The 14191-nt window shown below is 37.8% G+C and overlaps 1 protein-coding gene and 1 pseudogene across 5 annotated transcripts in view; one reads left to right on the top strand and one right to left on the bottom strand.

Moving 5' to 3' along the window:
- TTC28 (tetratricopeptide repeat domain 28) overlaps positions 1-14191 on the bottom strand; it is a 463353-nt gene that overhangs the window by 207221 nt on the left and 241941 nt on the right. The gene's annotated exons all lie outside the window — the stretch shown is intronic.
- LOC107526219 (small ribosomal subunit protein uS5 pseudogene) lies at positions 1619-2300 on the top strand (annotated as a pseudogene).

The raw sequence follows: 14191 nt of genomic DNA, 5'->3' as shown, positions 1-14191 counted from the left end.
GAAGCACTGCTGTGCTGGTGGGAAGCTGAAGGCATTACTGTCCCCCATTATTGTCCATTACTGGGGGGAGTCGATTGGTAAAATGTGGTCAAAGAATTTGTTAAAAGAAATTTCCCTATTTACCCATCTGCCTTTCTCTCTATACTGTGAGCTCTTCAAAGGCAAGGATTGAATCTTGTACATATTTGTATTGAAATCATTGTACACTGTCTGTAGACCATAATAGGTATACATTAAATATTTAATGCATGAGTAAAAATAAATTTAATAAAACTTTTAAGGTTTAAAAACAGTGTATACAAAGTCTGAGAATACAATTTTAACTTCTACAAACTGAAAGAACAATTTGACAGTAATGGTGGCAATTTAACATTCTGTGTGTTTTTCAGTTTGATTCACAGTCTTAGAGATAACAAAGCAATTGATGTTAGTTCAGAAATACTTAGGTATGTCACAAAACTATGAGAAATGGCTGCATCTCTAAAATATAAGACAAATGCTAGAAAAATCTAGTCCAGGCTATTATAGATATCCTCTGATCAAATCACATTTCTAAGAAAAAGATGTGTTGCATGTTCAATGGATGGAGCATCAAATATGAAAAGACAGCTCAATGGGTTTGCATCATGATTTTTTTTAAAAAAGAATCAGCTAGCCACCTTTATGTATGATGTCTAGAATCCACTAAGAGCAGTTATAATGGAAATGTCAGGTGAAGCTACTTCACTATTTGCCTTTAAAAGTGTTCTGCTGCATTTAAAGACACTTAGATATTTGGCATTAAAAACTGTAGTGACAGGGTCACATGATTTCTCTCAGAGGAAATCTCAAGGAAAGGGGAAAAGGGCAGAAGGAGACACTGTCTGGCAGTAGAGAAAGAAAGTCAGTTTTTAGCCCCAAACCCTCTACTCCTGAGGTTTTCCTCCAATCACAACAAATCAACTGTCAATGCATTTATCAGCAAAATGTCTTACCACAATGCTGGTATGTTCAGTTAATGCTGTGTTCTCTTGGATGAATTCTTCAGAGAAAAAACAAGAACAGATGTGGAAGACATAATAATTTATTAGGAATAGTATAGCTGTGCTTTGTTTAGAGCAATAATGTCCTAAAGCATAATCTCATGGGACATAAACATACCTCTAAACAATTCTCTTTTCATGAGGCAGAAGTGGAAAACTAGTAGTGGTGATTTTGTATTATAACATTTTGCATTACAGGGGTCAAATTATGGACTAATTCTCCAGGATACTACTTTATCCATTCTTTTTAGCCAAGGAAACACAACTGGTGTATTTTACCCATGTGGAAAAGAATTCAGTTAAAAGTTTTTCTCTTATTTCTTTTTGATAAATATGTAATAGGAATCCCAACAAGCCAGACAGCTAAAAGATAAAACTCTATTTCTTTGGGCCAAGAACTAGAATTATTATTATAGTACTGAGTCTCCAACCTCGCCTTCTATTGTTTTTTGAAAAACAAAAAAGGAATTCATTTTTAACATGATGGATTTGGAAAATAAAAAGTGAAATTATCAAAATCCTGAAACCAAATGAACAAGCTTTGCAAGAACACACACAACAGAACACTTCTTCTCCGAGGGAACATCAAATGGTGGATGGCACAGGTTCTGTGGGAGGACATAAAGATCAAGTCCCTGGAGGAGACCTCTTTTCCCTGCCCATCAAGGAATCTGAATTGACGTTTTCCTGGAGGCATCCCTCAAGGACAAGGTTTTGAAGATTATGCCCATGCAAAAGCAGACCGATGCTGGCCAGAGGACCCAGTTCAAGGCATTTATCGCTATGGGGACTACAATAGACATGCTGGTCTGGGTGTTAAGTGCTCCAAGGAAGTAGCCACTGCCATGCGCGGGGCCATCATCCTGGCCAAGCTCTCTGTTGTGCCTGTGGGGTGAGGCTACTGGGGGAACAAGATCAACAAGCCCCACACTGTCCCTTGCAAGGTAACTGGCTACTGTGGCGCTGTGCTGGTGGGCCTCATCCCTGAACCCAGGGGCACTGGCATCATCTCAGCCCCTGTGCCCAAGAAGCTGCTGCTGATGGCAGTATCAACACCTGCTATACCTCAGGCAGGGGCTGCACTGCCTCCCTAAGTAACCTCACCAAGGCCACCTTTGATGCCATCTCTAAGATCTACAGCTATCTTACCCCCAATCTCTGGAAAGAGACCATGTTTACCAAGTCTCCCTATCAGGAATTCACTGACCATCTTGTGTAAAGACCCACTCCAGAGTTTCTGTGCAGAGGACCCAGGCTCCAGCTGTGGCCACCACATAATTTTATACAAGAAAAATAAAGTGAATTAAGCCTGTTTTTTAAAAAATAAAAAACCAGGACAACAATAAAATCTGTCACTGGAGAAACAGCATCCCTCAAATAAAACTGTTCCTTGTACAATGTGTTTGGCATAAATTGGTGTCCTGCAAATATATGCTTAAAGAATGACAGGCCAGTGTTTTTTAAACTCAGGACTAAATCAGCTCTAGATTAAGGGTTCACTGTCAGGCCACACCAGAGGGCTGCCCTTGTCCTTTCATGTGACACTGGCTGTAATTACAGGAGAGTGTAGCACAGTAAGATGAGCAATATCACCTACTGATGCTTATTTCAGAAGCATCAGTCCTATTTTCCCCCTGCTTCCCCTTCTCACCCTTGGTCCAGGAAAGGAAAATGTCACCATATTTCACTGTATAAGATCATAACAAGACTCTTTCCTCATACAGGAACTTCCTAGAGAGGATTCCCCTGCTCTGCTTGTGCCTCTGCTCTCCTCCACTGGGGATGGAGGTGATAAAAATCTGTACCTTCTTCCAAGTCTCAGGAATGTCACCCTAATTTAGACTTTTGATTTCTCTCAAGGACAATTAGCTTATTTAACAGTTATTTAGTATCTACTATGTGTAAAGCAGTATTCTAGATGCTAGGGGTACGACAGAGAACAAAATACACCAAAAAAATCTGTTGTCATTGAACAACAAACACTCCAGTAGGAGGAAACACAGTAAAAAAATTAAATAAGGCAATGACGGAGTTAGTATACTAGAAGAAAAAGAGCAGGGAGGGGGAGAGGAAATATTGGCAACTGGATAATCCAAGCAGGCCTCACTGAGAAGGTCCAGTGTGCCTGGAGCAGGGTAGGGAGTCACAAGAAGGGAGGTTAGAGAGTCAGGAGCTCAAACCTCGAAGGGTCTTGGAGGCCACTGTAAGAAGCCTGGAATTGTCTTTGTCCATGAGCCTTTCTTCTTTTTCTTTGCTTAATCCCTTCACTCTTCTCACTCAGCCCCCAAGTCCCTCCCCTCTGACAGCTGACAGTTCTCTATATCCATGAGTCTATGGTGATTGCCAGAGGGAGGTGGGTGTGGGGGGAGGTAGAAGAAGGTAAAGGGGAAATAAATGATGATGAAAGACTTGACTTGGGGTGGTAAACACTGAATACAACATACAGATGATGTATTGTGTAGAACTGTATACTTGAAACCTGTATAATTTTATTAACCAATGTCATCCCAATAAATTCAATAAAATAATAATAAATAAACAAAAATTTTAAAAAGGATCCAGGCTTTTATTCTGTGTGAGATGGGAACCTATTTCCATGGTTCTGAACAGCAAAGAGGTATACTCTGTGTTACTACTTTAACTGGATCCTTCTGATAGATGTTTATAGGTGCTCCACAGAAAAAGAACTCAAATAAATCTGAGTCACTCTCCCTACTTAACCAACGCTCCTCACTTAATCCCTTTATGATTAACACAGTATCTCAGCACATTTAAAGCTCTGAGAACTCTTATAGAAAGAAGCCTACTAAGTTTACTTTTTAAACTCTGGATATCATACACTAACTGTGCCCATAAAACCCTTTTATTATTGGAACACCTTCTAACATCTTACAAAATAGTTTAGAACTCAGTCCAGAAAACACTGGGGTAGATGATCTTTAAGGTCCTTTAAGATCTAATATTCTAAGATTTTGTATCAGAAACATTTTAATAGAAGATTCCTAACTAAACTTATATTACATGGGATCAACAAAATTTGTTATGAAAAATAAATGAAACAACTTCAGGCCTTAGATATCTATTCTTTTTGCTACAATGAAATAATAACAGAGAAGGGAATCAGTACTTGGAAGCAAAACCAGGGCTAGACTCTCCCTCACCATACTGTGAGAGTAGGGAAAATCAAAGTTAACGTCATCAGTTTGAACAGAGATCTCCCAGTGGCTCTTGTTTGTCACGTAAGAGTAGTTCTATAGCTTGAACTATTACAACTAATACAGCCCTGCAGCCATCTGTGTCTGACACAAATGTTTATCTCAGCTACTGATTTTGTAAATTAGACTTCATGCAAACAATAGTTCTAAGCCACTAAACCAGAAAAATAGAGTTGTCCACTGCAGCCAGGCTAAATTAAAGTTACATTTTTCAAAGCAATATATTCATCATCCAATTTGTTTCTTTGATCATCTCTTATTCACATCAAAGTATCTCAAACAAGTCTCATAGGTCCACAATATCTCTTAGTCACTGAAACTTAACATAAACTAATAAACTATTTCTACAGCTTCATCCCTGATACAAATAACTATGAGACTTCCCTCTTAAAGTTAAAAATATGTGTAAAATAAAATCAGTCTTAATGAAGAAACCTAGACTAACAGATGTAGGAACAAGACTGCCATTTGCTAAGAATTCCAAGGAGTCATATGTTATATACAAATCACTCAGTCAAGTCCTAAGGCAGGGACTGACCAAACATTAGCCTGAGGAGTCTGATATTTCTGTCTTAAGGGCAGGTAAAGATGACAAATCTGTCATCCCATAAGCCCCAACTGGCAATAAAAAACCAGGGTTTTCCTTATGGTGAGGGGTTCACAAGATCTGAGAATGACTAACAGAAATCAGCTCCTCATGAGACCACAAGAGAATCCAATGTAACTGACAATAGAACATACTAGGTGCAGGATAGGATGCAAGTAATAGAGCCTAAATAAGGGATGGGAGGCAGGGATGGGTCAGGAATGAGAAGTGACAAGGACAGAAAGAGGAAGGCAGGCAAGTAGAGAAGGTGGTCTGGAAGAATTCCAGAATAAGGGTTAAGATGTGCAAAGTGTTTTGTTTTGTTTAAATCCTCACCTGAGGATATGTCTACTGATGGGGATGGGGATGGGGATGGGGGAGAGGGAGAGGGAGAGGGAGAGGGAGAGGGAGAGGGAGAGGGAGAGGGAGAGGGAGAGGGAGAGGGAGAGGGAGAGGGAGAGGGAGAGGGAGAGGGAGAGGGAGAGGGAGAGGGAGGGGGAGGGGGAGAGGGAGGGGGAGGGGGAGGGGGAGGGGGGAGGGGGAAGGGGGAGGGGGGAGGGGGAGGGGGGAGGGGGAGGGGGAGGGGGAGAAACATTGATTGGTTGCCTCCCATATGCACCCGGACCGGGGATCAAACCTGCAACCTAAGTGTGTGCCGTGACTGGGAATCGAGTCCGCAACTTTATGGTGTATCAGACAACACTCCAACAGAGCGACACCAGCCAGGGCTACAAAGTTGTTTTAAGGAAGCCATGAGACAGGCTTTCATGGTGAAGCTTTATGTTAGATGTTAAATGAGATGAGTAAGAGATAAATGATACAGTTTCTGGCATAAAGAAATAAACAATAATAATGGCTAACATCTATTACATCCTTACTGTGTACTACATATGATGTTAGTGTGTTACATGCATTTATCTCTTTAATAGCCTTGTGAAATATTTTCAGTTTTTATCTCCACTTTACAGATGAATAAACAAAGGTTTAGAGAGCTTGAGCAGCTAACTGAAGTTTTTTGAAAAATAACAAAACTTCACTCATAAATCTCAATAGCAAAAAAATTAAACAATCCTATTTTTTAAATGTACAAAAGATCCAGACATTTTCCCAAAGACATACAGTTGTCCAACAGGTACATGAAAAGATGCTCAAGATCTCTAATCAGTAAATTAGGGAAATACAGGTCAAATTCACAATGAGATATCACATCACACCTGGTAACATGTTATTATCAAAAAGACCAAAAAGTAAGTATTGGCAAGAATGTGGAGAAAGAGAACTCTTGTGCACTGTGGGTGGGAGTATAAATTGGTGCAGCTACTATGGAAAACAGTATGAAGGGTTCTCAAAAAATTAAAAATATAACTACCTTATTATCTAGCAATCTCACCTCTGGCTATTTATCCAAATAACACAAAAACATTAATTCAAAAAGATAGCCTGGCCGGCGTGGCTCAGCAGTTGAGCATTGACCTAGGATCCAGAAGATCTCAGTTTGATTCCCAGTCAGGGCACATGCCCAGGCTGCAGGCTTGATCCCTAGCTGAGGTTGTGCAGGAGGTAGCCAATCAATGACAACTCTTGCATCATTGATGTTTCTATCTCTCCCTCTCCCTCCCCTTCCTCTCTCTGAAATCAATAAAGATATATATATATATTTTATAAAAGATATATGCACACACATACACACACACACACATACACCCTCCCCCGCAATATTCATTGCAGCACTACTTACAATAGCCATGAGATGCTTAACAACCTAATGTCCGTCAATAGATGAGTGGAGAAAGATGTGGTATATATGTACAATGGAACATATATCATATAAAAAAGAATGAAATCTTGCCATTTGTGACAACAAAGATGGACCTTGAGGGTGTTATGCTAAGGAAAATAAGTCAGACAGAGAAAGACAAATACTGTATGATTTCATTTATATGTGGAATCTGAAAACAATAAAAGCAAGCTCATAGATACAGAGGACAGACTGGATGCCAGAGGTGAGAGAAGAACGAATGGTCAAAATAATGAAAACTTCCAATTATAAAATACATAAGTCACGGGGATGTAATGTGCCACATGGTGATAATAATACTGTATTGCATGTTTGAAAGTTGCTAAGAGAGTAAATCTTACAAGTTCTTACCGTACGAAAAAAATTTATAACTATGTATGGTGATGGATGTTAACTAGACTGACTGTGGTGATCATTTCACAATATACAGGGTGTGGCAAGAGTAGGTTTACAGTTGTGAGTGTTCGAAACAGTTTATTCTTGAATTATTATTAATTATTGTATTATTTTCCATACAAACTGTAAACCTACTTTTGCCCCACCCAGTATACAAATATTAAATCATTATGTTGTATACCTGAAATTAATACAATTTATATGTCATTTATACCTCAATCAAAAAAATGTTAATAAATCTATTACATTTGTTTTTCACATATTACAATACATTACTATATGAAATAGTCTGAAATAAATATCTCATGGCTAGTGACACAAAAATGAATAGCGAGCAAAAAAAATCAAATATGTACATTACTTTTTGTTTAATAAGAACATTCAATTCTGAACTGGGACAATTTCACCACATACAGATGCAGTCTGCCTTTTATTTCATATAATCCTCCTACTTTCCTATATCTACACTATTCAGTAGGTTCCTGTGTCAATTTTTATATACATGTGGAACAAAACAGATAAAAGAATGTAGTGCTTTGTACTCTTAATGGAGAGAAGTTGATAGATCAATGAACCTGGGGTACATAACGTCTTTCATTAAACCCTCCTCAGAGTCCATCTGGTGAGAGATCATGTTGACGCAGCATTTAGGGGAGGCTAAGCAGAGAGGATGAATGAAGCTTGATCTAAGGCTTGATCTTAGGACAAAAAGAGTAGGAGGTTAGTTCCAGCTAGAAGATAGGATCCACAAACAGAATAGTAGTAAATGATCCTGGAAAAGCAATTAGTAGCTGAATGAGGAAGGGCCAGGGCTAAAGAGATTAGACTTTGATTTGTGGTGAGTCACTGGTAAATTTGATACAGGGGAATGCTGTGTTTAGATTTGCACTTTGAAATTCTGCTCTGAAGTCTTAGGGAGAATGGGTCAAAATGAGAAAGTGGGTAGGCAAAAGGACCAACTCAGCGGTTGCTGTGCCTTCCATCATTTGTGGAACAACATAGAAATAAGCAAAAAAAATTTTTAATGTGTTCAGGGGAATATGATGAGAGTCTCCTGGAAAGAAGAGCAAAAGGTATTTAAAAGCTATAGATAGATACATATATATCACATATGTATGATGTATATCAATGTAGGGAGGTGGGGAAGAGAGAGACAGAGAGAGACAGAAACAGAGATAGAGCTTGGATAGGGCTTGAAGACTGCCTTGACTGTGTAGAATGTGAGAGGCTAGCATGACTGCTAGGTCTCTGCAATGGGCATCAAGGAAACCAGGAGAATCAGAGGGGTCACACAGGAGGGAGAAGAGATGAAGAGTTTGGGTTTAGACCTGATGAACTGAAGGTACCTATGACACACACTGATAGAGCTAAAGGAAAGGAAGTCAGAAATATGGGTTTGAAGTTTAAGAGCAAGGTCTAGGATGAAAATATCTCTAGTGACTTCTGAGTGATTCCTCATTTTCTCTCTCATATAACAGTACCAAATATTATGTCAAACCATATGAAACTACCAATATTCTTTTTCTTTTACCTACAAAATGGTAATTTCAACAAGATAATCTACTTTAACCATGAGCTCCTTGAAAATAAGACAATATGTAAATGCACAGTATTTGTAAAACAGAATCTGCAACAGATATTTCACAAATAGCCTGGAAGAAATAAAGTGGTTAAATATACACTTATATATCTTGTGTCCATTTCTAAAATGTGATTTTGAGAAATTATTATTATTAGCAACTTGCACAAATTACACAATTAATGAAACTGAAAGACTGATGGATTGCTCAATTATAATTTCAAGCAAATGTCTTTTGTGGGGCCATGCATACCATGTATCCATCCTTTGATTTATTTATTTATTTACTTTTTGGCATATGTGAGGAACTAGTAACAACAGCTTTTCAAATGGCTTATCACTGCTCATTAATTCACTCCCTCCCAATCAGTCTTTGTGGAAGGAAGAAATGAGAAGAAGTGATTACCAGATCACCTGCTGAAATGTTTCCTCAAAGAAGGCACCTTAGTTTCCACATTTGCAAAGTAGAGACGGTATTCCCTACTTCTGTGGCTTACCTTAAGGATTAGAGGAGATAGTGCATGTAACCCAGGGGACACAAGAGAGGTTTAGTAAATAATAGCTATTGTTATTTTGTCACAGTTTTGCTAAATGACCAGTAGCACTACTCTAAAATCATCTCCTATGCAAGGTTGTTGTTGATGATTGCCCTACTTCAACTTATCTATAAACTTAAAATTCTTGGTTTCACTTATATGTAGAATCTTAAGAACAAAATAAACAAACAAACAAACAAAATAGAAACAGACTCTAAGATACAAAGAACAGACTGATGGTTGCCAGAGGGGAGAGGCATTGGAGGACTGGGTGAAAAGGGTGAAGGGATTAAGAAGTACAAATTGGTAGTCACAGGGATATAAAGTACTGCATAGGAAATATAGTCAATAATATTGTAATAACTATGTATAATGTCAGGTGGGCACTTGAAGTATCAGGGGGACCACTTTGTAAACTATATAACTGTCTAACCACTATGCTATACACCTGAAACTAATAAAAAACAATATTGATTGTAAACTGTAATTGAAAACTAAAATTTTAAATTAAAAAATTACCTTAACATTCTTGGGACAGGACAAATAGTAGAGAGAATAATCTTGAAACAAAAAGTCAAAGTCATTTTGGCCAAGATAACATAATAAATGAGATATATATACTCAGAAAAACGATGTAGTAACCACTGAATCATAAAAATCTTAGAGTAGAAATGGCCTTTAAAAGTTCTCATCAACATTTCTTCAATAGTACCCAGATAGAGGTGAGGCAGCCCAAATATTTCAGGGATAGCAATAATTATTAGAGTTATTAAAATAATTCTTATAGATTTTGTGAGAATTAAATGGAAACAAAAATGTGAAAGTGTCAGGTAAACTGATCCTAGTCACCCTTTGTCCCACTCTTCCTTCTGAGGACATGAACAGTAAGTTTGTTACTTCCTCAAAAGGAATCATATAGAAAACAATACATATCAAGGTATTTATAACCTGGGTGTATCATTTATGAGATAATTAAGCCATCACACTGTGGTAGAGTGACTGCATAGACAGCTTCACTCCTCCAACTGAAGACATGGTACTGACTCTGGGCTAAGTCGAGTTCAGTTGCTTAGGACAATAAGATGTTAGCAAATGTGATATAAACAGAAGCTTGCCAAGCACTTGCTCCTCTGCCTTCATCATAAGAGAATGCCTAGGGTGACCCACAGTTGTCCCAGGGGAGGTCTCACATACATGAGAGAGGCTGGGCAAGATCAGGGAAGCTACCTGATAACCACCCAAGGCTACCACCACCCACATAACCTCAGCTAATTGCAAACGTACAAGCCCCACTGAGCCCAGCTTTGATCAGAGATATGTAAGCAAAAATATATGCGTATTTTTGTACACTACTGAGGTTTTGTGGTTGTTTTATCATACAGTATTACGATAGCAATAGAAAAGTGATATACACGATTATTCATTAACCCTATAAAAGCCCAAACCCCACCAGAATGACTGACTACATGACAACATCTCAACAATGACATGAGTTGTATGTTTAAATGTTGAAAGCAATTAGATTTTAATAGAGCTGCATCAAATTTGGGGCCTTTCCCATTTTACTACTTCTAAACTCAAAATCAGAAGGCATCAAGGATATTGAGTTGCTAAGATTACATTCATTTAAGAAAATTATCTTGTATAACAGCTGACTTTCTAGGTATCTGTGAGGGAGTCGCAGAGTACTGTACTAAATGCTAGGCTAAATGACCTACAGTATCTTTCCTATTTCCAATTTCTGTGATTTTTTATTCTATATCCTGAAAGAAATCAGTTGGAAAACTACACAGAAACACTGGTTTCTAGAGGGAAGAAAAAGCACCTGGATTTCTATTCCTATTTCCTGGAAAGGCTTCTCCAGTATTCAAGAGTCTAATCTTGCCATATCAATCTAGAAAAAAACTTTACAAACTAGGAAATCCATTCCTTTCAATAGCTACTCAGGAAACTAAGTTCTTCAGTGGAAGATCATCTTATATATAACCCAGTACTATTAATCCTGCTGTCCAATCAGTGCACATGAATTAAACCTATAGCACCTAATCAGAAATAGGCATTCTCTAAACACATTAAAGCCCATAACATCAATTATAGTTTCTAAATTCAAATGTTTTTTTCCTCAAGGTTTCAGTAATTGTTTTTTGCAATCTCTCTAAAATGATTTATGTACCACATTCCTATGGAAGATACAGGACAGCAATCTAGTCCTTTGGGGACTAGAGCTGGTCAGCTGCAGTAAAATCCTTTTACTGACATTTTCAAAGTTCAATAGCAAGTATTTTACCTTATTTAAACCTAAAGGGCATGTCAAAGTCTAGTGTACCATCAAGGATAGGCTTTTTTTCCCCCCATTTAGAATGGACATGCATACTCCGTACACTCAAGAGATTAAAAAGCAAATGGAGTATATGAACCAGATTAATGGTCTGCCCCCTGTAGCCCTAGTGGAGTTTACTTAAAATGAAAGCCCTGGGTGCCCATCCAACTTTTTAGATTTAACCAAGGTTCTCACTAGAATGGCCCTCATAACAGTATTAGTGCTGAAATCCTCCACTCATTCTTTCCAAGGCTGCTAGAAACAAGATTATTGCAGAGAAATGTGATCCAGACTACTGCCTGCAGTGGGTGCAGGAAAGGAGTACTACAAGTTCAACAGCAGAGACAGGGTGAGGCCGAATGCCAACAAAAGTCCTTTTAAAAGACTGATTCGTGAGGTTAGCTAAAAAATCTTTTCATCCAGGTCACTGAAACACACCCTTGAGAAGCAGACTGACTTCAAGACTCATCTATGTTAATGATATATGTGGGAATGAAAGCCAATAGCCATGGTAATGCAAACTTAGTAGCAAGAAACCACTGAACCAGAGCAGGCTCTGTGACATACTAGTTTGAAAATATCTGATTCTAAAAGAATCAGTTTTCCTTTCAAGTTATAATGAGAATTCCAGGTCTTCTACAAGTACGCATTTAATGGGAAATGCAATGATCCTCACCATACCTTCATGCCCAATTCCTGCTTTTCCCCCCCTTTACAGATTAATGAAGAATCGGGGTTTTTGTTAGTGGTGGTGATGTTCTTTATCTATACATCTAGTTTCTTAGACACCCTTGGACACCCTTCAGTCAAAGTTATTTAATTTCTACTTTTCTATGTTGGCAAGAAAGAGTAATATTTATTTATTATGACAATATATATTTTTTCTGATCTACTTTCTATTACTTAAAAAAAAAACAAAAAAAACACCTCTTCACACTCATGATCATGAAGAAAAGACACTATCTTTAATAAAACGCCCAATTCGGGTCTCAATGTGCTGGCCAGTGAATGCTTGAACACTGCCAACACCCAGCGGCCTTCTGGCAGTACTGGGCCTTCTAAAAGCTGTTCTCTGGCAATAGTCTTTCACGCAAGCACTAATTTTATTATAGCTAGTTTATGATTTTCCCTCATTTCCCTGCTATTTTTAAATGTAGGGCTGTAATAGGAGGCATCTAGAGGACCAGGAGATGAAGGAACCACTACACACTGCTGGGTCTCTGTGGTATCAGTGGCCGATAGAAGCTAAGGATTCAAATGCAATGTGAAAGAGTATTTGAATACGGGGTCCCTTAGGGGAGCTTTGCCCAACAAGAAACATATTGCTTTGCTCTCTTCATTTTCCTTTTAATTTCTGCTTTTAAGTCCTTGTGGTCTCTCAACAGTCTTCCCAGTTTTGTTCTTTAAAGTTATTTTTATACATTGCTCATTCTTGCCAGACTTATTTAGCTACATTTAACAACACTGTCTTGGGGGATGAGTTTTTGACTTCTTGCATAATGTGCCAATACTAATTTCTGTAACACAATAAAACAGCTCAAGATGTGAACAAGACATTGCATGAAGAAATGCCAAATTTATTAGATGTCATTCTACATGTAACTTTGGGGTGAAGCTTTCAGAAAGACTGGCTCTGAATTTATGCTAATCAGAAAAACAGTTTGGAGAAGTAGAGTGGTTTTCAAGTATGGTATTATTGAGATAAAGAAAGATATTTATAAAATGGTATAATGGGGGGGTGAGAACTATGTGATTTTCTTATAAGCTTACTTTTAATAGCCAAGATAAGCAGAGATCTCAATTGGAAAGTGACAACAATATAATCAGAAATGGGGGGGAAAACCCAAGATACAGCCCAAGCTGCACAATGATAAATACCAAAGCACCCTGACTTTAAGGTGGAAGAAAACAGATGCAGAAGAGTAGGGACCAAATAAGAACATTAAGTTGGGAGTCAGAAGGCATGCAGATTAGTTCCAAATCTACTCCTAATCAGCTACATAGACAACTCATATACCTTTGTTTCATCATCTATAAAATGAGAAGAGTGCTACAGATGATCTTCCTAACTCCATTCCACCTCTAAAACTCAATTTCTAGAATTCTTATGTGTCCCCAGGCCTGGATACAAAGAAATTACTGATTTATTTCCTTTTGCTTACCTTAACTATCTTCGTTTATTATTCCTTTAATTCTTGTGAAAAAAGCAAAAGGCGAAAGACAAAATGAGACATATTGGGAAAGCATTTAAATCCTAAAACTGCATTTTTAAAAAGAGCAAATATTAGAAATGTTACTCCTTGGGGCTACATTCATTCTAAAACAAAATAGAGAAGGATGAGAAAAGTCACAAGCACATAAAATTATGTCTCTGGCAATACTATTAAGTAGCAATAATCCCCAGATCAGACATTGCCTAACAAACGTACTTTGAAGAAGCTAAAAACCCAAAGCAATACTAGAATTCTTTTCCAGACTGTCATCAAGTACAGATTACACTTTGACATTTAAAAACAAAGCAAAAAACACTTTAAAGTAGCCTTTTTTTTTTAAATGAATTGGTGTAGCTGTGTTACAATAGAACTTTATTTTTAGACACTGAAGCTTGAATTTTGCATAATTTTCACTTCACAAAATAATATTATTTTTACTTTTTCAACTATTTAAAAATGCAAAATACATTTTTAGCTCACAAGCCATTCAAAAACAGACAGCAGGCAGATATGGCCCATGAGCCAT

The sequence above is a fragment of the Miniopterus natalensis genome, chromosome 20 (genome assembly GCF_054644295.1).
Source record: "Miniopterus natalensis isolate mMinNat1 chromosome 20, mMinNat1.hap1, whole genome shotgun sequence".
Lineage (NCBI taxonomy): Eukaryota > Metazoa > Chordata > Mammalia > Chiroptera > Miniopteridae > Miniopterus > Miniopterus natalensis.
This window is presented reverse-complemented; position numbering and strand designations above follow the sequence as displayed.